The sequence below is a fragment of the Ptychodera flava genome (genome assembly GCF_041260155.1).
Source record: "Ptychodera flava strain L36383 chromosome 3 unlocalized genomic scaffold, AS_Pfla_20210202 Scaffold_25__1_contigs__length_14229661_pilon, whole genome shotgun sequence".
Lineage (NCBI taxonomy): Eukaryota > Metazoa > Hemichordata > Enteropneusta > Ptychoderidae > Ptychodera > Ptychodera flava.
In genome coordinates, this window is record NW_027248279.1 from 279,911 (window position 1) to 306,639 (window position 26,729).

A 26,729-nucleotide genomic window follows, 5' to 3' on the forward strand; every position below is an offset into this window, starting at 1 on the left:
CAACTACGTTCAACAAGCCCAAAGACTACGAGCCCCCGCCCTCCCATGTGTGTCTGCACTAAACAAGACGAAATGTGTGAGGTGTACTGCATGCAAAGATTCAGCTACTTGTTTGTCCCATCGCCCTGGCCCAGTGGCGTGACAAGGCAGAGCAGCTGTACATGCCAGAGGAATACACAGCTTACCTGCCAATGCCCAAACACAAATCGCAACATAGGACCTCCCTCAAAGCACTGCACCATGCCATGATGACCAAATGACCCAATTCATTTGAGCTACCAGAACGGAGGAGGCTAGACTTGGTTCAAGTCTGTGATTTGCGAATGTTTGAGTGGGGTGAAAGCAATATTGTTGTGTTCTGTTTTCATTTGGAACGCATGAGTGGAGTGGACGTGGTGAGTAGGGTGAATGCTATAAAGGAGTGTTTCACCCGGATTCACAGACTTGGCTTTCTTGCACGATCTGTGTTGCTATAAATTATTCATGAGAAGGCGTTTTTATTCACTTATATATTATTCATAAGATGAAATCACCGTTTTTTTACGTATGGAAGGAGTGACCTCTTGATCCAAGTGAGAGGTGCATAAAACGTACACGTAGGTGTTGTTGATAAAATGTCGAGTGTGAATACTGCCTCAAAAGTCAGCACGATCTCTGTTGTATCACCGAAAGCACTTGAAAATATCTTTGTTGTTGTGGGGGCCCATGTGGCAAAAAGGCGATAATCGTCGCCGTCATTTAAGGATGAAAAAGACACTGTCCTGTGAAGAAATAGTTTGCCGTCGGTGCAAGTCTTGACCCCTTTCTGCACAATCATGTCAGTTGCAGATCATACATTAATCAGGCAATTGACACATCTTTTCTCTCAATGTAACTCTAAACAACTTTTCTTTGGTAATCTCGTATAATTAGCGAAGGTCGACCAATAAATTGTAAAACGCAGTCGATGTACGACCTTGATTGCCTTTATTCGCCCAGCACTCAACATACTCGATGTCCAAGTGGCTTTGCACAACATGTATGGAGATGAAAACAAAGTAATCTGCTTTGGCAACCTGGTCAGCTGCGGCAAATTGCTGGTAAGATGCCTCATTATTGGCTGTATCGCAAGGCTGACTACTTCGAGAAGATTGATGTCGACCATTAATATATGCAGAGGTTTATTAGCATGCGCTCTTCTTATTGGCCAGAATAATTGCAGAAGTTGTCAATTATTTTTGTATTTGCTTGACATCACTGTGTATACAGTCCATCTCGTCGCTGGAAATGTGCGAGGAGTCGAAGTCAGTGAACCCGGCAGAAACTAACTCACTACTGCACAGACTAAAGTAATACATTCAATCGCTGGGAAAACCTAGCCTTGGCTGCCACTTTCCGAATAGTTTGGTACGAAATAGGAGAGACAAAGGAGAAATTATTGTAAATGGTTTTATTTGTTTAATCAACCAACTTGATCTAAGTCTAGGAGGAGGGGATATTTTGCAACACCACCAGAGCAATCGAGCTGTTCTTCCAGAGAGACCCCTTGTGTTCACAGTGACCTATCATCCGGCAGAAGAGATGCGGGCCAGAGAGGTCAAGGCCCAGACCTATCTCAGCTTCATCCGCTGGAGTGGTCAGACGGAGAGGACCTCGGAAAGTATTGTCCTGAAGTATACCCACCACGTGATCATCTAGGATGAGGTCTGCACCATGCCCGGGAATATTCTTGAGACCTTCCTGGACTGGCTCAAACACAGGGGTGTCCAAGTCATCTGCTGTGGCGACCAGGGTCAGCCACCGCCTATTTCTTGTGAGATGCCACACGAGTAGCTGCATTGGAAGACTGACCACTATGAGAAGATTGATGTCGACCATTGAGCCTAGGACTTGGCCCTAAATGTACTCAAAAGGAGTATCAGCCTCTAGCCTGAAAAAGTCCAGTGCCGAAGGATGCAAAAGGCACAAGTCTGTTGCCAAGGGTTTGATCACTTTATTGAGGCCTAGATGCCTACTGCCCTAATCTGATCTCGAGACATACAATTCCTAATCCAGTATTTCAGATGTTAAAACAATAGACGTTTCCCATCGGTGTGTGCAGGGACTGTGTTTGAAGAAACCTCGCGCGGGGCACATCTTCAGGGACCTTAGTGGCTGATACCATTTTTCTATGGCTGCAAGCTCTTTCCAGTAGCCAAGGGGTAGGGGGTTAGGGCGGAATGGGTGTTGCTTTAGATGTTAAACTCTTGCTGCTTGCTTACTGCCGGTGATTAGGAGACTTACTTGCGAAATGCTTTTGAGATACATAGTGAAATACGGCAAGTCCAGCAGTTAATGGTTACATCTCACATACAATTGACTGAAAAGGTCTTGCCTTTTGGAGACATAGAGAAATACAGAAAGTAAAACAGCGAGGCACTGGCAAGTCCAGCAGCAAGTGACATGCCCTAATTGAAGGAGTATCACGAGGCGGCCAACAAGGCCTGCCATGACATGAATTAATTTTCATTTTTTCTGTCCAGTGCTCGACGTGTAGTACTTTTGAAACTTGGTCTAATCATACGTAACACGGGCTGTGCCCCAATCTCTTGATTAAAAGATCTGTCAGTCCCCATCCATCAAAGACAACTCTCTCTCAGCCTCAGTTCTTGGCTCAGTGTCTGTCTTTTACAGTTTTGGATCCACTGCATCTGCTTTATAAACGTCTCTCTGTCCTAATCGACTTTCTCCCTATTGTGCCTTCTCTCTCTGCTTTAAAGCCTCCCCGATGGCCACACAGTTTTTGAGAAAGTACACTGTCACTAGTGAAGGCGGTCATGCTGAGAGTCGCACTGACAACTGTCATCCCATGTTTTTTTTTTCTACCCAAGCACAACTTTCATTGCAACAGCCACTGCCATAGCTCCCCCAATTTTGATGACTCTGTTCAAGGTGGGTTCACCAGGGTCACCTATCTCTGTCTTTAGTATGTTTTCTGCGCCCATCGAAAAGAAACGGTCAGCCCTTCCATTAAAGCCCCTTGTACAAAGAGTAGTGACAACAGTCTTTGTGTCCATTACGCCATAAATAATATTTATGGCGTGATGGAGTCTGGCGCCCATAAATTACTTCATTTTTACAGAGAATGCCATGGAGCAGGAGCAACAGGAGGGAAGGGGGACGAGGCATCTGTGGCCCGCTGCCTGTGCCGCAGCGCTGGGTTGGTTTGAGGAAAAAATGCTTACGTTTTTATTAGTATAAGCATAATCTTCTTCATCTTTGCTGTGCCTTCAGGTTTCAATGCCAGTGGTTCCATGGTCGTGCACAGCAGGGCCAGGGGGATCGGCGGCCTCCCCTGAGCCATTCTCTCTCAAGGGAAGCTATCTCAATTTGTGTTAGTACACAGATTATTTTATTCCCGTTTTTATGTCGACGTATTTGGCCATGATAAGCGTTGCATGCACTGACAATAGAGGGTACAGCCGCGCCTGGTCCCCCCCAAGTGTAAGCCTATGCCCCCAGCTTATTCATAACTCTCTTGACAATTAAATTGGCGTTCAGATCCTTCAAAGCCCCTATATGCTGACTATCATCAGCAAGCAGCCATTCCCTTACTAGCTAAAGATACGAAGCTCTTGACGATGTTCTTGCTAAAAGGGGCATTGAACGCTGTCTCAAAAGATTTGCATACATATCTATATGTTGTATATTATATGAAAACACTCAGTGGATTTTCCTATCCTCTGGGCAACTGGACGCGATTGTTAGCAAACTGACACTAATTTTTTATATGTTTTTATGGGAGTAAAAAAGCGTAAATGGTTACTCCTCTGGGATCAAAAGTCAATAGGACGTGCCGTTCTGTCATTGGTTTAATCTGACAGAGGTGTAATGCCCAAAGGCTGTGCTCAAGGTGATTAACACAACGGTTGTCACAGATGATTGCGCAGATACTGTACTTATCTAGTGATCGCTAAATGCCACTCACAAACCATTGTTGTGCTTCAGTCATCTATGCAGCTGTGTGTATTAAACTGTTGAACTCCCTTCACACAATATCTAGAAGGCAATGGGTCTGTGCTTTCTTTAGAGATAATTGCCATAGGCAGTTTCACAGCTAACAGAAGCACTGCCCTTTTTCTTTACTGTGAGGTGAGAAGACAAAAGTATACGGAAAATTAAAGCAATTGAAACATAGACATGCTTTTTTTCCTAGCTGGAGGCAAACGTAACTATTTTACTGTGAGATCAAAAGGTCAGGTTAGTCGTTGAAATCCGTGTATATAAGCAGACATTTTATATTAAAACCTCATTCGCTCTGGTGCCAATGTACATTGCGCATAGCCTTTCCTTTGGAACTTTTTATGTGTACGAGGCGATTTCCCTAAGTTGGGGCATTCAAAACGTAAAAACAACGCGCTCAGGGGGTAAAGACCTTTATTGAGAGGGTGGGCGGCTTCCGTTTTGTAAAATTGCGTGGTCCGTTCACTCTCCCTGATGCTCCCATATATTTATGTTACCATCGAATTTGCATTTAATTTAGTGCAAACCTAAAATAACCCCTGCACTGTTTTTAGCAAACATATATATGCGCTGTCTACTACTGCAACTTTTTGCCATGCTAACACAAAACATATTATTATGCCCGGTCAAACTTTGCAAGCTAGCACTGCGACTCTATTGGCAGTGACACAGACTTTCATTAAAACAACAATGTAGTCGCAATCACATTCGACCATATTTTCTTGCTTTACCAAACATTTTTTAAAAAAAAGTTCGGTTAACGATTTGCACGTTCTATCACTCATTGAAGGTATACAAATAACATTTTGAAATCAACTCACGTTTTCCTGAAAGATATATTGTAAAATTGACATCATTGACGACGTTGATGGCATGACATCGGTAATCACCAAAATCGGTCTCACTAACGTTAAATATTGTAAGCATACCATGCGTATTGTATCTGACGTGGTTTTACGGATAATAAACCTGCCAGTACCATTGATGATTACGCTGTTGTTACTATCAAACCATGAAATGATAACTTCGGGGTTACTGTTAATTTCACAGATAAGATCCGCATTGTCTGTTATATTGACGGCGTAATGTTGATTTTGTTCTTCATTGACCACAAACGGAGTATCTGAAAGACATTCAAACAACACAGTAACACTCCATCAAATTATTATATTGAAAAAAATAACTTATAGAGGAATCTTCTATGGCCTCACCAATAAGTTAAACTTTTCCTAAGAAAAGGCTCTGTTGTGCAATGGCAACGATTTGAAATTATTGCCCTGGTGTTCTAAGTCCAACTAGTTCTACTCTCTCAATTAGGTAGAGTATATTTGTAGACTTACAGTGCACGTCCAGCTGGACTTCTTCAGATACCACTCTATCGCTTTCGGCCGTGAATTTTTCATTGTAAGATTCGCATCTGACAGAATGACCATGTTGTTCGTAAGAAAGATGTAAAGTTAAATTTTGTATGCTTATTTCACCATGATAATCCCCTGATGAGTAGTAAAACTTCGCTCAAAACGTCTTCTATCAGATTGTCATCTCTGAACCATTCAATGATTGGCGTTGGATTACCACTGCATGATGTACAAGTAAGTGTCAGGTCATTACCCTCTACAACCGGTGATGAATATCCACTCAGCTCAGTATTGCACCTATCCGGTTCTGAAGGCGGAACTAAATATCATGTGATATCCCATTTATCTAAAATAATGACTGTCTGAAATGTATTTTTTCTGTTGAAGTTACATAGTATGAAATGATATTCACTACTAAAAATGCATTGGCATATAAACATTTTTCTCATCAGGTGCTTTTTCACATAAGTATGTACTGATTTAATATATTGTCGTCACGCAACAAACGAAACAGAGAGTGGCTGTCAATAGAACTTTTGGAGATATTGTAATCCGCACTTTTGTGAAAATGTGACCGGACGTCTTTTTATATATGTATCAAATTCATGAGTTGGGACTTGCAGTTTCACTTTTAATCATACTTCACTGAAATGTGTCCATGTGTACTTTGTGTGAAATAAAATCAGTTTTGTATTTTTGTTTGCTATAGAAGTTGGGTAAAATGTTGATTTAACTTAAGGGTCTGAAAATAATACCCTGAGTTTGCTCCATTAAGATAAATTGTTGCCATTGAGGTTGTCATAGATTCTGAACAATCTCTTCTGTACCTCCCACGTATCAGTATCACAGATATTTCAGATAATACTAATGCTTAGATCGAAGATGAAAATTAACACAAATGGTCAGAATAACTGTTGGTAAGTTTCATACATTCGTCAAATAAAAAAAAAAACTCGGAAGAAAAATTACTGACACTTACAATACACATTCACTTTGATTTGTTTGACCGGTGTGTATCAGAATATCCATCCCTCTGTGCTTCACAGAAAAACTCATTCTTATTGTGAGATGCCAACACTTCAAAACAAAGTCGTCCTTCAGTAACACTGCCACTGAAATCACCCTCTGTAACTGCTTCATCTTGGGTGTAAGCATTATCACTCTCACGTATCAATTCAACATTTTTGTACCATCTGATGGTTGAGTAGGGTTACAGGAGTCGGTTAAACACAGTAACTGTAATTCATCTCTCTTTTTTACCGCGTCGGTGTACCCCGTCAAGCTTACATGCAATGGCGGGACTGCGAAATAAATAAATAAATCGTGACTGGCTGTGGCAAATGATAGGGCACTTTCGTTAGATGAATTACAATATGATTGGCGAATGAATAACAATTATATTACAAAGTTTACAGTAATGCACAATATAGCATGAACTGGACCGTACCACCATCTGTGTGACGTACACCAATACAGATAAGAATTCATATTACCCCTTTTGTACGTCATCAACCGAAACTTTTTCCTGCCCTATAAATATCGTTGGTACATGTGTCGGTGTTGTCGCGCCGCCTGTCCATCTGTCGTGATCGATGTCGTGCTCTCATGACATTTTAACGAAAAGGTAACGCGATATATCCAAGCATGGAGACATAAAAGACATTACATGTCTAACGAGATTTCGAGTCTAAAACTTTAGTCATTCACAACAATGGAGTGGAGGATGCCGTTGATCATGTTAATGGCTTAGTAACGTTGCTGCTCAAGTTAAGTCGTAAGGCTCAATATGGACGTCTTATCTGGGCATAAAACCAAAAGGTACATCTTAAGTTACGGAAGTTTAACTGATTAAATACATGTAAGCTTAAAAGTACCTTACGATATTCGGAAAGTGACATAAAAGGCAAAAATATCCTGTCATTCGATAAACAGCGATAAATTTCCTTCATCATATAAAAATTCCGTTAATTCTTGATATGAATCCAACCTGCAGCATAGGCTGTGTAGCAAAGACATACAGCTGTAGCCTGAATTCTGCTGTGGATGTATGATCAAAAGTTGACTCGTACAACAGAACAGATTTTCAGTCAAGTAACAAAATTTGGAGGTATATTCGGGCGAGATATTGTCATTGACAACCGAGATTGGAATTGAAGAATTTGACACCGGTAGAGACTGCTGACAGCAGCACTGTGCCAACAACTTGTTGCACAGGAATTGCAATGAGGTACACGATACACTCTGTGTGTCGTCGAACGGAATCTTTCGGCTCGCTAAGTAGTAAACTTGTGATATTTTAAAAAGCCACTTTAACTCTAGAATTAGTTTTGATCGTGTCGTTGCATTTACTTCATAAATCTTTTTTGTAAATATTCTAAATAACTCAGAATACAGTGGCTATTCCTCGCGCAAGTGAGTTAAGGCAGTGGTCCAGACCGTATTTCTAGCAAAAATTAATTCACTGGTCATATTTTGATGAAATTTGTACATATGCGTAGTTTTGATAGCTCTTTTTGTTTATGTCATTTAGATTTGCATAAAAGGTGTCACGTCGTTTTTTACCGGTAATTACCCGCCAAAATCGTTTATATTATGTATCAGCATATTTCATCTTGTAAACAACGTTTAAAGTTTATTTTTCGGCGTATGATAATAAAGTAGACTCAGGTTAATCGACTTATATACTTTAGCAAGGGAATTTCGGAATTAAACGCCTGATATTTCTGCCAAATACATAGGATTTGTAGGAAAAATCAATTCTTGTTTGAATTTTGGTATATCTTTAAGGAAACGTTTCTAAATCATATATGTTAAAGGTGTGGTTGTAAAGATATTTGAAGCCTTAGTTTGAAGATAGCAACGTTTCTGAGAAAAGGAATATCTGGAAGTTTTATTTTTCGAAAGAAATCTGGTCACTGTGTACGCGATCGGACCCTCTCGCAATCCATCCAAAGGTCATGACCCCGTCGCCTATTACCAAAACGATTTGTAATTGTAAATTGGAAAGTGGCTTCACACATCATCCCGCTTGTCTTGTATGTGCTTTAATGTTTTTTGTGTCCGTATTGGGTAAGGCTGTTAGTGTGAAAATTAACAAAGAAGTTGTTAATTTAAAATAAGCCATGGCGAGACGTGGGCATAGTAGGAGTGCCTCAGACAACCTTGAACTTTTGACCCCACGTTTCGTAACCTCCGTGATATAAGTATATCTCAATTTTGTTGATCTCCGGATCTCTAGAATACTTATGTTTGGATCGTTCTGTGTCCGACTTTGTTCGTTAACTTTTGTCGCCTTGTTAAAGACAGTGGACTTTGGCCTTTATTAGTGTATACGATGATCGTTTTTGGGGGAATAAATTCGTAAATGTTTCGTCCTATTCTATATGTTGTAGGTTTCCACACAGTGCTTAAATGCTTTATTTTGTTGTGAACACTAGTGTGTGTTTTGTCAATTCATTTTATAGCTGGAGTTCTGGTTGCGAACTTCGTTTGTGATATGATGTAGCTTTCCTATCTCATGTTGCACAGTATCGTTTTATTAATATTAATAAGCCCTAATGCATATTCATGATAACGTTTGGCAAACAAGCCTTAACCTACTTGCGCGCTAGCGCATTGAAAGCTATGTCCGGCACCGGTACCTATGGCCGACTTGCCTAGGCATCAGTACAGCGCTAGTCAACGATTCGCATATTCATGTGACCATATTTGTATGTCTGATTGGTGGAGATTACAATTCGATGTATCAAAACTCAACATTATCGGATTTATGAATGAAAGTAAACATATAAAAATTTGCACATCGATCCCCTTGGTGACGGACCGCTTTACTTATTAAATGAAAGTAATACGCGAAAATAAAACAAAAAATCGCGTCAAAAATCATGCTATTTGTTTCAATAAATTTCATCCATTCACATCAAAAGAAAAATAAGGAGACAGTTGATGAAATAAATATATAATCCATGGAATTTTTCTCTGTTTGATGTGATCGTATACGAGTGTTTTTCCCGGAGCCGCACAACTTCTCGCCTACGGCTCGAAGTTAAACGGCTTCGCGGAAAACACTCGTATACGATGACGTCAAAAAGAGAAAAAACATGGGATTATATATAATAAATAGACCATCAACATTGCAACAAACCAATTAAAGATGTCAAATCCTCATCAAACACTGATCATTATTTTGGACTTAACATGCTTCGTTTCGTTGGCATGTCTGACAAGGACAGCAAACATTTCTTTCCCTGATACTTAGAGTTGCATGGTCTCAAAAACATGGATGTCTCTAATATTATGTGACTGTTAAGAATGCCAATTACAGTAACATAATGGTGGTCCAACAGTGTTGTAATGATACATACAGTTCACATGGATTGGTCCCGTACTACATGTAAGGATGTCTTCCTCTATATCATTGTATGCGTCGCATTTGAATGAGACTTGATTGTCACCTCGTGTCAGACTCCAAGAATATTCATTGACGGCGATTCCTCCACCATAAAAATTGGTTTCTTTTAAAACACACGAGCTTGATTCGTTAATCCACTGTAATGTAGCTAACGGATTTCCATCCGATTCACAGGCGAGAACTAATATTTGAGTTTCGTTGAAAGGATTACCATCAGGCTTTGTGCATTGTTGTTTTGTTGGCGAAACTAAAAAACAAATGGGAACCAAATAAACCTATAACTGTCTCCTCCTCTAAGGTAAGTTTATTGAGAGAAAGAAGATTATAAAAACGATGTACAACTTCAGGACTAAAATGAGTAATTCAAATTTCAGGGAACTTCTAGATCACATTAAAGTGTGAATCGGTGATTGCTTTTCTATTTGTGTGTGCCTTTGCACACAAAACACGACGTTGCATATGCGTGTTCGTTATATTTTATTTTATTTATTTTTTATTTACTTATTATACTTCCTCACTATGATATTTTATCAACCTTTACATGACAAAATGCTTGATATACATTCAGTACATTTCCGTATATTGACGTATTCGGAACACAAAATAATTGCCATACATAACGTATATCTTTGTTCATGGAACATTTTAATATGTTGACATACATAGCGTATATCTATGCAGATCAAGAGCATGCGTAATGCATATCTTTGCACACTTGGTGTACACTGTATTTATACATTTTATTTGTATACGTAGGAGTGTACTTAAGTAGTTGACAAATGTACAGAATCAGCATATGTGCATACAGTGTTGAATATCAAGCATTCAGCCAAGTGCTTCAAAAAGAGAATAGTACTCATGATCTGTGTACCCACATTAATGTCAAGTATCCAGTATCGCAATCCGGATGTTCACCTGATGCTTGATGCTCACCAACACATATATATTGCACACCGTTGTCGTATGATGTCAATGACCACTCAAAGACATTTTTTGTCACCATGTTGTCTTCATCTTCTGGTATAGTATATATACCATCCAATACATTACTATCGTTATACCATTCTAGACTCGGATAGGGGTTTCCGTCTGTGGCTGTGCAAGTTATTTTAGCAATATCACCAGCTTTTGGTTCAGTCCTTTGAGGATTATAGTCCCACCATACATTCAGGCCACCCTTTGTCTGGAAGATCTAAAATGGTAGAAAACAGAAAGAAGACAGCAGATGATTGTATTCCCTAACTTTGCTCATTTGTCGCAATGACAGATATGAACGCTTTCTATCTATTTATATATTAAAAAATCAAATTACCACTTCCAAACACCGATGCATACACGCAGGCAAAGTAACATACAGAGAGCCATGTCACTAAAAACGCACATGCACTCTATGTTTGCGAGCTTACCTACACGTATATTGTATGTATACTCTCAAAACAAAAGAGAGACATTCATTTCTTCAGGAAAGAACAGTAAGTTCACACTTTACTGAAATAAGGGCACCACCACGTCAGTAGAAAACTTCTTGTCTAAGTTTTTTCCAGGGGTCCACGTAGACTGCTTACTGATTACACACCTGATGTATGGAAAAAAAGTTAAACTCTTTCATGAAGAATCTTCCGCCCCTATACTCGGATACACTGACAAAAATAATTATATACGTCAGGTTCTTAATTTGCCCAAGAGAGGTTCATGGAACACAAGGCACTGTAAGGACTTCAAATGACCTTTCAAGTGAATATGTAGTATGATAAGAAAGTTATCCAAAGCAGCACACAAGGAGTGCACCCTGCGATTATGACCTATTCATAATTTAGAAATTTTATTTTAAAGATCCAGAAAGAGGTGCGAGAATAATCGAGCCAACACTCTCATAATCGATCCCGCATTCTGCAGTATATATTACACGAGTTCTAATTGGATGATAACCAGCTTTTTGTTCCAAGCGCGCGCAAAAATATCCAATGGCACTATGAGTAACACATGGAACTGCAAAGTAAGTAGATCAGAGTGCAGTGTCAAACGATAGCGTTGTCACGATTTTCAATACGTTGTACGTCGTTGGCTACATACTAACAAAAGGCGGCTGAATGTTCCAAATAACTGGTGAACATTGTTATATAGGTCATTTTCTCCTACACTCATGACCTAAGATTAATTAACCTAGAACATTCTCAAGGTCACTGTCCTTCAGGACCTCACGACCTTAAATTCAATTAGATATGTTTGGACAATTTTAGAATTTCATTTAGTCTAATTGTAAGTGGAAATATTTTTAAAGCAGTAATTAGGTATCAATCGAAGGTCTAGATTGTTCTTATATTCTCTTACGTAACCATTAAGGTATAAATACTGGGACAAAAGGCTTGCAATCAGATATTTGAGATCGTATCTCTGACGTGTTACTTCAAGACTTTTGAAATTCCAGCAGTATCAATTTCAAGACTTTGCAAGACCTTCACAGTAACACTAGATTCATTCCGTTGGCTTTGTGCAACCTCAAGCCTGCAAGCCAAGGGCTACATCAGTCTTCTTCACTGTCTTGTTTTGGACCTTTGTCGTCCCAGCTGAGATAAGTAGCCTGTAAACTTTTACAGTTTGTATTCTATTCCTTGACATAATGATTAGTTTTATTTTTGATTATAAATTCGCTTTAAAGGAAGTTGCTGATTTCACAATGTTGTTCGGTTTTTTTTTTCTCACGTAACAACATTGTGGAAAATATAGCCATTTTCCTGTTTGACATTCCTTTCAAAGCAGATGTTGAAGTATCAGCATGGAACTGGCCATGGAGTTCGTGTCCAGAAGACCACGAAATAGGATAGTCGCTGATACAGTTTAACCTTCTATTTTTTCAAATTTCAATTGTATGCATTTTGTGGTCATGTGAAAAAGAGAATCACACATCAAGGACCATGGAGCATATATATATAGTTGGTGATATTTTGTCTCACACTCGCCTGGGGGTCGTGTGAGGCAAAATATCCCCAACTCGTGTGAGAAATCTGATCCCAGGTACTTGGGGTTGTAGGACTCTATAACTATGTTTTTCGATATGTTAGGATTAGTACACAATTCTACATCATCCTAAACAGCAGCAGCAGTAACAATGAAACCACCTTAGGGTGTTCAGATATAGGCAATCGGAGAACCACTCAGTTTTGACAGCTACCTGTATTTCTTCCTAAAGGGTATGTCAAAATGGACAACACACAGCACATTGCCATTTTTATTGACTGCTGGAAAATGGCTTGAAGACTGAAGTATATTGAAAAAAATTCACGCAGAAGAAATCACCACTGGGCAAAATGCTTGATATACAACAATATATACACATATACTGATTCTGTACATGTGTCAAATACATTAGTATACTCGTACGTATACTAATAAAATGCAAAACTACAGTGTACACTTAGTGTGCAAAGATCTGCATTACGTATACTCATGATCTGCATAGAAATACGCTACGCATATCAACGTATTGGAATGTTCCATATACAAAGATATACGTTGCGTATGCAATTAATATTGTGTTCCATATACGTCAATATACGTAAATATGCTAAGCGCATATCAAGCATTTTGTCCAGTGCACTATATATATAAATTTTACTATAACCCATACGGGATTCGAACCCCCACACACTCACGGCAACATCGCCTAGCTGCTAGGCCTCACACAAAACCAGTCGGCCACTGCTTCCAACCCAAAAAGAGTTGGTCACAGTAACCGACTTAGATGTTGCAATTCTGTGCGCGACCAAGCAACACGGTGTGCGTGGAGCAGACGACACACAGACACAGTACACAGTACACACACATATAGTAATCGGAAAAGCACGAAGCTTTTTACTGAGCTATCAGACAGCCTCGGGGACAAGTAAATATCCACCAGCAGGACTGTCCACTCAGGTTAAAGAAATATAAATTTTACTATAACCCAAACGGGATTCGAACCCCCACACACTCACGGCAACATCGCCTAGCTGCTAGGCCTCACACAAAACCAGTTGACCACTGCTTCCGACCCAAAAAGAGTTGGTCACAGTAACCGACTTAGATGTTGCAATTCTGTGCGCAACCGAGCAACACGGTGTGCGTGGAGCAGACGACACACAGACACAGTACACAGTACACACACATATAGTAATCGGAAAAGCACGAAGCTTTTTACTGAGCTATCAGACAGCCTCGGGGACAAGTAAATATCCACCAGCAGGACTGTCCACTCAGGTTAAAGAAATATAAATTGAGCAATAATGTACCCCCTCTGACCAATAATGAACGAAAACATACCTTGCACGACATAATGTACGAGGCGTAGCCGATAACACTAAAAAGTGCATAGTTTGCTTGAGTCCATTACGGGCCGGGAGGGGGTACATTATTGCTAGTATTGTAAAATTTTACCAATGCAAGTCAAGTTTGAGATGTAAATACGAATAAAAAAAGGAAATTTAAATGAGTTTTAAGGCAGTGAGCATTGTTCTGCATGCTCAAGTAAGTTAATGCATGGGTGTTTGTACCCATCAAGCCCAAAAGTAAGAAAATGATCAATTATCTTTAAAAACCACCAGATTTGATTGATATTTGGCCTAATTATTGGAATTATTAAATTCTTTAAAAAAATGTCTGCCTAAATCTTGACGAGTTGAGTCACGTGACCAAATCTGATATTTTCCCGCCAAAATTTATGTTTTTATTAATTTTAATATTCCAACCGTAAGCCGTTAAATTTTCTTGATTTTCTTTGCACTTTTGGAAACGACATCTATCGTATTCTTTCAAAATTACATGGCACTCATGAAACTCTATCTATACTTCTTTCTGATATTCAAATATTCATGTAAAACGTCAAAAATATTGTATTTGTTGTTTTTTGTGAAGAAATGTTATTCAAAATTCAATAATTTTGCATCTGCCACTAGTTCTAACACAAGTTCCCATCCCATTTTACATTAATTTGTCATAATATTTTAAATATTTTGATGTTTAGCGGTTGGAATATTCAGTTATTTGCAATATACAATTTTGGCGGGAAAATAACAGATTATGGTCACGTGACCTGACTTAGGTAATATATTATGATAAATTTCAACTTAATCAAATGCGAAACATATTTTTGGCAATTTTCACAATTTTCTGACCAGGTCTGATTAAAAAGTATGTTCAAACTGATTTTACATGTATGTAAGCCTATGCCCATGCATTAACATACCTGAGATGATCGGCCCTGAATCTGTATAGTATACTTACATATTTACACGCACTTAACAATGCACTGTACTTTAAAAGCAAAAATGAGCAGTACAGTCACTGTTCTATTTAAAAATGAAAAAACATGTATTTTCGAAGGAAATGAAAGGAATTGCACCACTTTCGTCTCTGACAAACTTGAAAAATCAACTTTTAATATGATGCGATTCATAAAGCTGAAACACGGTAAATACTAAGCATAAAGAAAACGGAATGTTCATGCATCGACATCATCGAGCTACATGGTACCAGCTGATTGATACGATCAGTCTTATGTCGCTAGTAGTACAGAATTCAACTACAAACAATATCATCAGAGTTCAACAGTGTTATTCAAATGTTTAAATTTCATTAACAATTCGTCTTTAAATTTATTTTTATGGCCATTGAATTTTTGCGAACGTGAAAACTGGATGTAAACGGGTGCTTGAAAGGCATGGTTGACAAATATACCGGAGGGTCTTCGTTGGGAACTAGTCGAAACCGACGATAAAAGTTGTTGCCCATTACAGCCGGTGCATCAGAAATAAGTAACCGAAATGTTATATCAACGGAGAGAGCCCACGGTTATAATGATTGTTGGTTGTAGCCGACATTTGACCGAGACTTTAATGACTCTGGAGTCATTTCCTTAGATGCTACGTGCCAGTCAAGTTTGATGACAGCTGCTTTTGCAAGCCCGTTGATAGCAGGCTTGAGTAGCTTTTCACCCTTGCCTCGTTTACATGGCAACTGATGTACATAATATGCCGTTGGTCAAACTAAGCACCGTCTAGGAGTTTGCAAGCGTTCTGTGTTCTGTTTCAACCATACATCTCGAAACGAGCTATGTTGTATACAACGTAGTACTGCCCTCAGCATCTGATCGGACGGGGACAGCTGAACGCCAGCTAGACAGAGCAGACGACAAGTGCATGGGGGTATCAAATTATTTGATAAAACGTACAGTATGGTATAATAGTGCATCATAATCAAATTGCATCATTTTATCTGTTACATGGTTTTCCTCCCCTCCCCCTTTTTAAATGCCAAGTCCTTCTTTTGTTTGCAAACAAAACCTTATATTGTTATTTTCGCTGTGGGGCCACTATACTTGATAATCGGATACATTATCAGTAATAATCAGGGGTATGAAGTCACAAAATTCACTGATATTGACAAAGCTGTACTTGGATTTTTATCTTTTACCCAATCAAGTGTCTTTAATACTTTTTAGCCAATGTACAGTTACTTCCTGTAATGTATTTTACATGTTCAGGTTACGCCCTGAAAAATTGTCTATTTAATGAGAAGTTTTGAGATGTAAGGGCATGATGACTTTCTGGTCGGTCAAAATGACAGCGTTTGCAATAAACATCGTCCATTTCAACTTACGACGCCTCTGTTTAGTAGCATCTTGTGTTACCTCTCAGCGAGTTAATTTCCTAGCTGAAGTCTTCAACCGTTAAAATAGCTGGCAACACGTGGTGGAGAATGACCGGGCAATACACAAGAAACTTGCATGACAACGAGAAGTGGACAGAGATACAATGGCTGAAGAACAAGTGAACGACCATCCTGAAGTGCCTGTCGTCGAGGACGACATGCCAGAACTGCAATTAGAGGAGGTGTCCGACGATTACGTGGCAGGATCATCTCAGCAAAACGCAGACCAAGAGTGGCAGAGTAAAGTGGACCTCCAGTTGGAGTTCACTTTGAGCTTTTTAAAAAAATTGAGACAACTCAACGAGGAGGTCAACATACAGAGAGCCATGTCACTAAAAACGCACATGCACTCTATGTTTGCGAGCTTACCTACACGTATATTTGTATGTATACTCTCAAAACAAAAGAGAGACATTCATTTCTTCAGGAAAGAACAGTAAGTTCACACTTTACTGAAATAAGGGCACCACCACGTCAGTAGAAAACTTCTTGTCTAAGTTTTTTCCAGGGGTCCACGTAGACTGCTTACTGATTACACACCTGATGTATGGAAAAAAAGTTAAACTCTTTCATGAAGAATCTTCCGCCCCTATACTCGGATACACTGACAAAAATAATTATATACGTCAGGTTCTTAATTTGCCCAAGAGAGGTTCATGGAACACAAGGCACTGTAAGGACTTCAAATGACCTTTCAAGTGAATATGTAGTATGATAAGAAAGTTATCCAAAGCAGCACACAAGGAGTGCACCCTGCGATTATGACCTATTCATAATTTAGAAATTTTATTTTAAAGATCCAGAAAGAGGTGCGAGAATAATCGAGCCAACACTCTCATAATCGATCCCGCATTCTGCAGTATATATTACACGAGTTCTAATTGGATGATAACCAGCTTTTTGTTCCAAGCGCGCGCAAAAATATCCAATGGCACTATGAGTAACACATGGAACTGCAAAGTAAGTAGATCAGAGTGCAGTGTCAAACGATAGCGTTGTCACGATTTTCAATACGTTGTACGTCGTTGGCTACATACTAACAAAAGGCGGCTGAATGTTCCAAATAACTGGTGAACATTGTTATATAGGTCATTTTCTCCTACACTCATGACCTAAGATTAATTAACCTAGAACATTCTCAAGGTCACTGTCCTTCAGGACCTCACGACCTTAAATTCAATTAGATATGTTTGGACAATTTTAGAATTTCATTTAGTCTAATTGTAAGTGGAAATATTTTTAAAGCAGTAATTAGGTATCAATCGAAGGTCTAGATTGTTCTTATATTCTCTTACGTAACCATTAAGGTATAAATACTGGGACAAAAGGCTTGCAATCAGATATTTGAGATCGTATCTCTGACGTGTTACTTCAAGACTTTTGAAATTCCAGCAGTATCAATTTCAAGACTTTGCAAGACCTTCACAGTAACACTAGATTCATTCCGTTGGCTTTGTGCAACCTCAAGCCTGCAAGCCAAGGGCTACATCAGTCTTCTTCACTGTCTTGTTTTGGACCTTTGTCGTCCCAGCTGAGATAAGTAGCCTGTAAACTTTTACAGTTTGTATTCTATTCCTTGACATAATGATTAGTTTTATTTTGATTATAAATTCGCTTTAAAGGAAGTTGCTGATTTCACAATGTTGTTCGGTTTTTTTTTTCTCACGTAACAACATTGTGGAAAATATAGCCATTTTTCCTGTTTGACATTCCTTTCAAAGCAGATGTTGAAGTATCAGCATGGGAACTGGCCATGGAGTTCGTGTCCAGAAGACCACGAAATAGGATAGTCGCTGATACAGTTTAACCTTCTATTTTTTCAAATTTCAATTGTATGCATTTTGTGGTCATGTGAAAAAGAGAATCACACATCAAGGACCATGGAGCATATATATATAGTTGGTGATATTTTGTCTCACACTCGCCTGGGGGTCGTGTGAGGCAAAATATCCCCAACTCGTGTGAGAAATCTGATCCCAGGTACTTGGGGTTGTAGGACTCTATAACTATGTTTTTCGATATGTTAGGATTAGTACACAATTCTACATCATCCTAAACAGCAGCAGCAGTAACAATGAAACCACCTTAGGGTGTTCAGATATAGGCAATCGGAGAACCACTCAGTTTTGACAGCTACCTGTATTTCTTCCTAAAGGGTATGTCAAAATGGACAACACACAGCACATTGCCATTTTTATTGACTGCTGGAAAATGGCTTGAAGACTGAAGTATATTGAAAAAAAATTCACGCAGAAGAAATCACCACTGGGCAAAATGCTTGATATACAACAATATATACACATATACTGATTCTGTACATGTGTCCAATACATTAGTATACTCGTACGTTTACTAATAAAATACAAAACGACAGTGTACACTTAGTGTGCAAAGATCTGCATTACGTATACTCATGATCTGCATAGAAATACGCTACGCATATCAACGTATTGGAATGTTCCATATACAAAGATATACGTTGCGTATGCAATTAATATTGTGTTCCATATACGTCAATATACGTAAATATGCTAAGCGCATACCAAGCATTTTGTCCAGTGACACTATATATATAAATTTTACTATAACCCATACGGGATTCGAACCGTAAGCCGTTAAATTTTCTTGATTTTTCTTTGCACTTTTGGAAACGACATCTATCGTATTCTTTCAAAATTACATGGCACTCATGAAACTCTATCTATACTTCTTCTGATATTCAAAATATTCATGTAAAACGTCAAAAATATTGTATTTGTTGTTTTTTGTGAAGAAATGTTATTCAAAATTCAATAATTTTGCATCTGCCACTAGTTCTAACACAAGTTCCCATCCCATTTTACATTAATTTGTCATAATATTTTAAATATTTTGATGTTTAGCGGTTGGAATATTCAGTTATTTGCAATATACAATTTTGGCGGGAAAATAACAGATTATGGTCACGTGACCTGACTTAGGTAATATATTATGATAAATTTCAACTTAATCAAATGCGAAACATATTTTTGGCAATTTTCACAACTTTCTGACCAGGTCTGATTAAAAAGTATGTTCAAACTGATTTTACATGTATGTAAGCCTATGCCCATGCATTAACATACCTGAGATGATCGGCCCTGAATCTGTATAGTATACTTTACATATTTACACGCACTTAACAATGCACTGTACTTTAAAAGCAAAAATGAGCAGTACAGTCACTGTTCTATTTAAAAATGAAAAAACATGTATTTTCGAAGGAAATGAAAGGAATTGCACCACTTTCGTCTCTGACAAACTTGAAAAATCAACTTTTAATATGATGCGATTCATAAAGCTGAAACACGGTAAATACTAAGCATAAAGAAAACGGAATGTTCATGCATCGACATCATCGAGCTACATGGTACCAGCTGATTGATACGATCAGTCTTATGTCGCTAGTAGTACAGAATTCAACTACAAACAATATCATCAGAGTTCAACAGTGTTATTCAAATGTTTAAATTTCATTAACAATTCGTCTTTAAATTTATTTTTATGGCCATTGAATTTTTGCGAACGTGAAAACTGGATGTAAACGGGTGCTTGAAAGGCATGGTTGACAAATATACCGGAGGGTCTTCGTTGGGAACTAGTCGAAACCGACGATAAAAGTTGTTGCCCATTACAGCCGGTGCATCAGAAATAAGTAACCGAAATGTTATATCAACGGAGAGAGCCCACGGTTATAATGATTGTTGGTTGTAGCCGACATTTGACCGAGACTTTAATGACTCTGGAGTCATTTCCTTAGATGCTACGTGCCAGTCAAGTTTGATGACAGCTGCTTTTGCAAGCCCGTTGATAGCAGGCTTGAGTAGCTTTTCACCCTTGCCTCGTTTACATGGCAACTGATGTACATAATATGCCGTTGGTCAAACTAAGCACCGTCTAGGAGTTTGCAAGCGTTCTGTGTTCTGTTTCAACCATACATCTCGAAACGAGCTATGTTGTATACAACGTAGTACTGCCCTCAGCATCTGATCGGACGGGGACAGCTGAACGCCAGCTAGACAGAGCAGACGACAAGTGCATGGGGTATCAAATTATTTGATAAAAACGTACAGTATGGTATAATAGTGCATCATAATCAAATTGCATCATTTTATCTGTTACATGGTTTTCCTCCCCTCCCCCTTTTTAAATGCCAAGTCCTTCTTTTGTTTGCAAACAAAAACCTTATATTGTTATTTTCGCTGTGGGGCCACTATACTTGATAATCGGATACATTATCAGTAATAATCAGGGGTATGAAGTCACAAAATTCACTGATATTGACAAAGCTGTACTTGGATTTTATCTTTTACCCAATCAAGTGTCTTTAATACTTTTTAGCCAATGTACAGTTACTTCCTGTAATGTATTTTACATGTTCAGGTTACGCCCTGAAAAATTGTCTATTTAATGAGAAGTTTTGAGATGTAAGGGCATGATGACTTTCTGGTCGGTCAAAATGACAGCGTTTGCAATAAACATCGTCCATTCAACTTACGACGCCTCTGTGTAGTAGCATCTTGTGTTACCTCTCAGCGAGTTAATTTCCTAGCTGAAGTCTTCAACCGTTAAAATAGCTGGCAACACGTGGTGGAGAATGACCGGGCAATACACAAGAAACTTGCATGACAACGAGAAGTGGACAGAGATACAATGGCTGAAGAACAAGTGAACGACCATCCTGAAGTGCCTGTCGTCGAGGACGACATGCCAGAACTGCAATTAGAGGAGGTGTCCGACGATTACGTGGCAGGATCATCTCAGCAAAACGCAGACCAAGAGTGGCAGAGTAAAGTGGACCTCCAGTTGGAGTTCACTTTGAGCTTTTTAAAAAAATTGAGACAACTCAACGAGGAGGTCAAGGACGAAACTGGCACCAATGGTATCGGGCCGGGAAAATTTTCCGGCCGCGAGAACGAAAACGCTCATCGGTGGTGTCGGCGATACAAAGACTTCGCCGACTTCAAGAAATGGAACCAAGAACGTCAGGTAAGAGGCGTTAGCTTATATCTGACGGGGGAAGCAGAAAGATGGTTTCAAAACCAACCAAAGAAGGGGACACTCGCCAAGACCTGAAGGTATTCAAGAAAAAGTTCATTGAGCGGTTTGGGAAGACGGGACCTTCTTGGCTCCATAATCAAATGTTGCACAACCATCGGCAACAAGTGGGCCAGACCGTGGAGCAGTACGCAATTTCGTTGAAAGAACTCGGAGACAAGGCTAGCCAAAATGAAAAGGAACTGCTTTCGTTTTTAATCAATGGGCTCTTGCCGCCGATTAAATCCTTTGTCGGAAGTAGGTCCCCACAGGACTATACTTCTGCCTACCACCATGCAAAGACGGCAGAAGTGTTTCCAGATTTACATCTGATAACAACGAGGCTATGGAGGCAAGTAATCGAACTTTGAGGGACAATATAGCGACTTTGACGGAGCAGTTGGTCACCATGAATAAGGAACTGAGAACTTTAAAAGAATCAGGAAAACAAGGCAAAGACACTACTCGAAGGCCCCACCAGTCTACAGAGGAAGAACAGTTCAGGATGCAAAGGTACAGTGTACTAGATGTTTTAGAATTGGCCATAGCGCCGCTAATTGTCGAACAATACGAACTCAAAGAGTTGATGAACGAACTTGTTATTCATGCGGCCGCATAGGTCATATAGCACGAAATTGTAGGAATATACATGTCAATCAAAGGCCTAATTTAAACGCCTAAGGCCTAGTCGTAATTTTTAAGAGAGCCACATTACGGCAAGGGCAAAAAGAATGGTGACAAAATATTATTTAAGGCTCAACAATATGGGAATAATTACGGAAAACAAGACACTGTAGAAATTTTGGGTTCTTCGAATGATGAATTAATTGATAATGATATTATTTAGTGTATATCTATGAATGAAAAGTGCAGGGGTTGATCGACACAGGGCTCATTTGACCGTCTGGTCAGAGGAATTATTTAATTTGATTCCTGAATTACATAAAGTAAAATTTCAGAAATCGGAGGTGTCTAAAATTTTAACAGCGGGGAATGAAAAATTAGACGTAATTGGGGTATTGGAGGTACCAGCGTTTATTGCTGATAAATATGTCAAGTTGCGTATTTATATTGTCAAGGGTTTACAACGAAATTTGATATATGGATTTCTTGAAACGATATCAAGTAGTAATTGATTTCAGTTCTCGGAGGATAAAATTGCGAGGTGAGGTAACTTTAAGAGTAGCTAAAGATATAACAGTGCCACCAAAATGTGAATTTATCGCTCCAGTTAGAGTGCCGTATAATTATCCAGAGGGTATTGTTGGCTGTACAAATCAAAGGAAATCACGGGTAACGCCTGGTATCTTAGTAGCAAGGGGTTTAGTACATTCTAACCGTAAAATAATACCGATGAGAATAGCTAATACTTTAGATTCTGAAGTTAAAATTAGGCGAAATACAACTATAGGTGCATTTTCTCCTCTATCGAATGATTGTCATATTTTAAATTTATCTGAATTGTCGGGTACTGAAATTCCAAATTGCAGTCCCAAAGTTGAACAGGAAAACTGTTTGATTGAACAACTAAAGATCAGTGAACTTGATTTGAATAAAAAAGGAAAGAGTCAATTACAGTAGGTATTGTCACAACATGTCGATGCCTTTGTGGATTCTTTAGGTCAATTAGGCCATTGTGATTTAATTAAACACCAATTTAAATTAAAAGAAAGGGCGAATCCATTTCGTAGAGCACTGTATGGGGTAACCCCCGAAAAGAGGGAGGAAATAAAGAGACAGGTTGATGACTTACAGAGACAAGGTGTAATCGAACCTTTGGTGTCACCCTTTGCTAGTCCTGTAGTTCTCGTTAAAAAGCCAGATGAAAGTTGGAGATTTGCACAGATTTTGATTTTGAATAATAAAACAGAGCCTGATTCATTTCCATTGCCGCGAACCGATGAGTCCCTAGAAATGCTTGGTAGAAATAAACCGCAGTATTTTTCAACACTAGACTTACAATCAGGATTCTTCCAATTGGAGTTAGATGAAGAAAGTCGACCTAAGACTGCATTTGTTACACATAGGGGTTGTTTCAATATCGACGGCTGGCACAGGGTTTGAGGAATTCACCAAGTTGCTTTCAGCGAACTATGCAATTTGTTTTACGTAATATCTTCTGGGAATTTACTTTATGTTACATTGATGATATAATTATTTATAGTAATACTTTCGAAGACCACTTAGCTCACCTAAATATTATTCTAGAATGGTTGCAACAGGCGGGACTAAAACTGAAGCCCAGTAAATGTCAATTTGTTCGTAGAAGTGTGAAATTCCTGGGACACATAATTTCTAAAGATGGAATTGCTACTGACGAAACTAAAGTCACTGCTGTAAAAGAATACCCCAGACCAGTAACAGTAACCCAGTTGAAATCATTCCTAGGATTGGCTAACTATTATCGCAAATTTGTTAAGGATTTCTCGAAAATAGCGAGGCCATTACACAAATTGCTAGGGAAGAATTGTCGATTTCTTTGGACAGATAGATGTGAAGAAGCCTTTAATAGAATTAAACAATTATTATGCGAGGCCCCTATTTTGGGTTTTCCGGACTTGTCCAAAGATTTTATTATATACACTGACAGTTCTACTTACGCTTTAGGCTTTGTTTTGGCACAAATTCAGGATGGGAAAGAACGAGTGATTATGTATGGGGGACGAAGTTTAAATTGTCACGAACGAAATTACACTGTCACAGAATTAGAAGCTCTTGCCGTAATACATGCTATACGAAGTTGCGATCATCATGTTAGATCTAATCACATAACAATAATTACTGATCATTCAAACTTGACATTCATGTTTAAACAGAAAATACCAAAGGGATGCATTGGGAGATGGATAATGACTTCACAACAATATGATTATGAAATTGTATATCGACAGGGGAGGAAACACATGAATGCCGATGTCTAGACGCCCCTATTTATCATGTCAGGGACACAAGTCTGATGTTACTGACTTAGACAATACCCCTGAAATGAGTAAAACGTTAAACAATAGGGAGACCTTAATTGACAAATCAGTCAATACAGATCTTATGTTAATTGAGCCCAATTCACTCTCTGAAGGTAATGTCAATCAGCGAGCACAAATAGTCAATCTATTCAAAGTGAGACACAGGAAAATAATTCTGTTGAGACTAACGATGAAAGTTTTATTAGTAATACTGAAAATGAAAGTAACGATAATAGTAATGTTGAGATAGATGAGACTGTTATAAATAATATTGGTGAGAAACAAAGACAAGACGCTTATTTAATTAAATTGTTTAATTACCTAGAGCATGGAAATATACCAGATGACACTAAATTAGCGCGTAAAATTACCACTATAGCTCCAAACTTTGACATAGTCGATGGGATTTTATTTCATTTTGGAAACCAACTGAAAAGCTACATTTAAAGGAGATTGTGTAAGACAAGTAGTAATTCCTAAATCTTTAATGAAATTATGTAATTAAAAGGGCACATGACTGTTTAGGAGGTCATTTAGGGTATTCTAAAACTTAAGGAGTTTTACGAGCAAGGTATTATTGGGAAAGGATGGCTAGGGAAGTAAATACATATGTTAAAACTTGCGCTCATTGTCACACCCGTAAACGTCCAAACATCCCCATGAAAGCGAAATGTTGCCAATTGCAGTATCGGGACCATGGGAAAGAGTTGGTTGTGACATAGTTGGGCCACTTCCTCGTACTTATGATGGGCACAAATTTATACTGGTTTTTACTGATTCTTTTCTAAGTTTCCCCTTGCTTATCCATTAAGAAATGCTAGAGCTGAAACAGTAGCGAGGGTTCTATTTGATGAGGTCATAGCCGTGTATGGGAGTCCCAGGGTCTTAATGAGCGACATGGGATCTAATTTCTTATCTCAAGTTGCTCAAGAAACTTGTCGATATTTTAATGTTGAAAGAAGAACAAGCAGTCCGTACCGGCCAAGACGTCGGGCCTTACCGATAAGTTTAACGGGATGTTAGTTAACATGTTATCAATGTTTGTTGATGAAAAACAAAAAGATTGGGATAGATTTATAAGTTCAGTATTATTTGCATATAGAGTGAGTCCCAGGAATCAACTTTGTACAGTCCATACTCTTTACTCTTTGGCAGAGAAGCGGTGCTCCCTTTAGATGTTGAAATTCAGCCTGTAGAAGGTAGAACACGTAATATTGATACTCATTTGAAAGTAATGGCGGCAAAACGTAATATAGCATTTAAGATAGCTAAGAAAAATATTACTCAGTATCAGAAAGCAATGAAGAAAAGATATGATCGGAGAGCCACTGCAAAACAAAATTTCGAAGTTGGCGACCCAGTTTATCTATATAAACCATCAATTAAACCTGGAGTTAATCGGAAATTTGTACATAAATGGACCGGCCCATACATTGTCACAGAGAGAATAGGTCCAGTTAATTATAAGCTCCGATTTTACAATAGTGATAGGAACTACAAAAGGGTTGTTCATTTTAACCGGCTTAAGAGAGCTCATTTACGGCCATCTGAATTCGATTCTAACACCTCTGAATCGAATAGTGAAAATGAATTAATCAATGATGAACATACAACTGTCAATGAAAATGAAACGGCTAATACCAGCCCTGATGTAGACCAAAATGTAGATCTCCAAAATTCCGAAAATTCCGATGATAATCAACCTGAGAGTTCATACCATAGACTGACAGAAAATAGTTCGAACTCAAAATCTTTTACTCCTAGGACGACTCTGACTAATCAGACTGATGAAACAAGCGAAGGTGAATCAGACACAAATGAATATTATGAGGTAGAAAAAATTCTTAAAGGGCGCTATAGAAATGGAAAATTACAATTCTTGGTAAAGTGGAAAAACTTTGCTAGCAAACATAACACCTGGGAGGATGAAGATAATTTAAATGAAGTAGCTAAAGAATATTTAAAGAAAAATCCAGTGCGAATAATTGGAAGACAGTCTCCTGAAAGCCTTACGTAATATGATAACCAATATAGTAATAATTTGTTGCATCAAGTTAACCAGCAATTCAAATGTTTTAGCATCTAATGCATGTGTGAATGTGAAGAGTGTTAGGAAGATCGATCAATGTAAATGTGTGTGAATGTTGACTTGTATGAAAAATTGTTGATTAATTTATTCAAATTGAGCTTGATTCATAATCACTTAATTAAGTGAATTACTCAATTGAGGTACGATTAGTTCCTTTCCCTTCTTTAGTAAACTATCAGAGATTATGA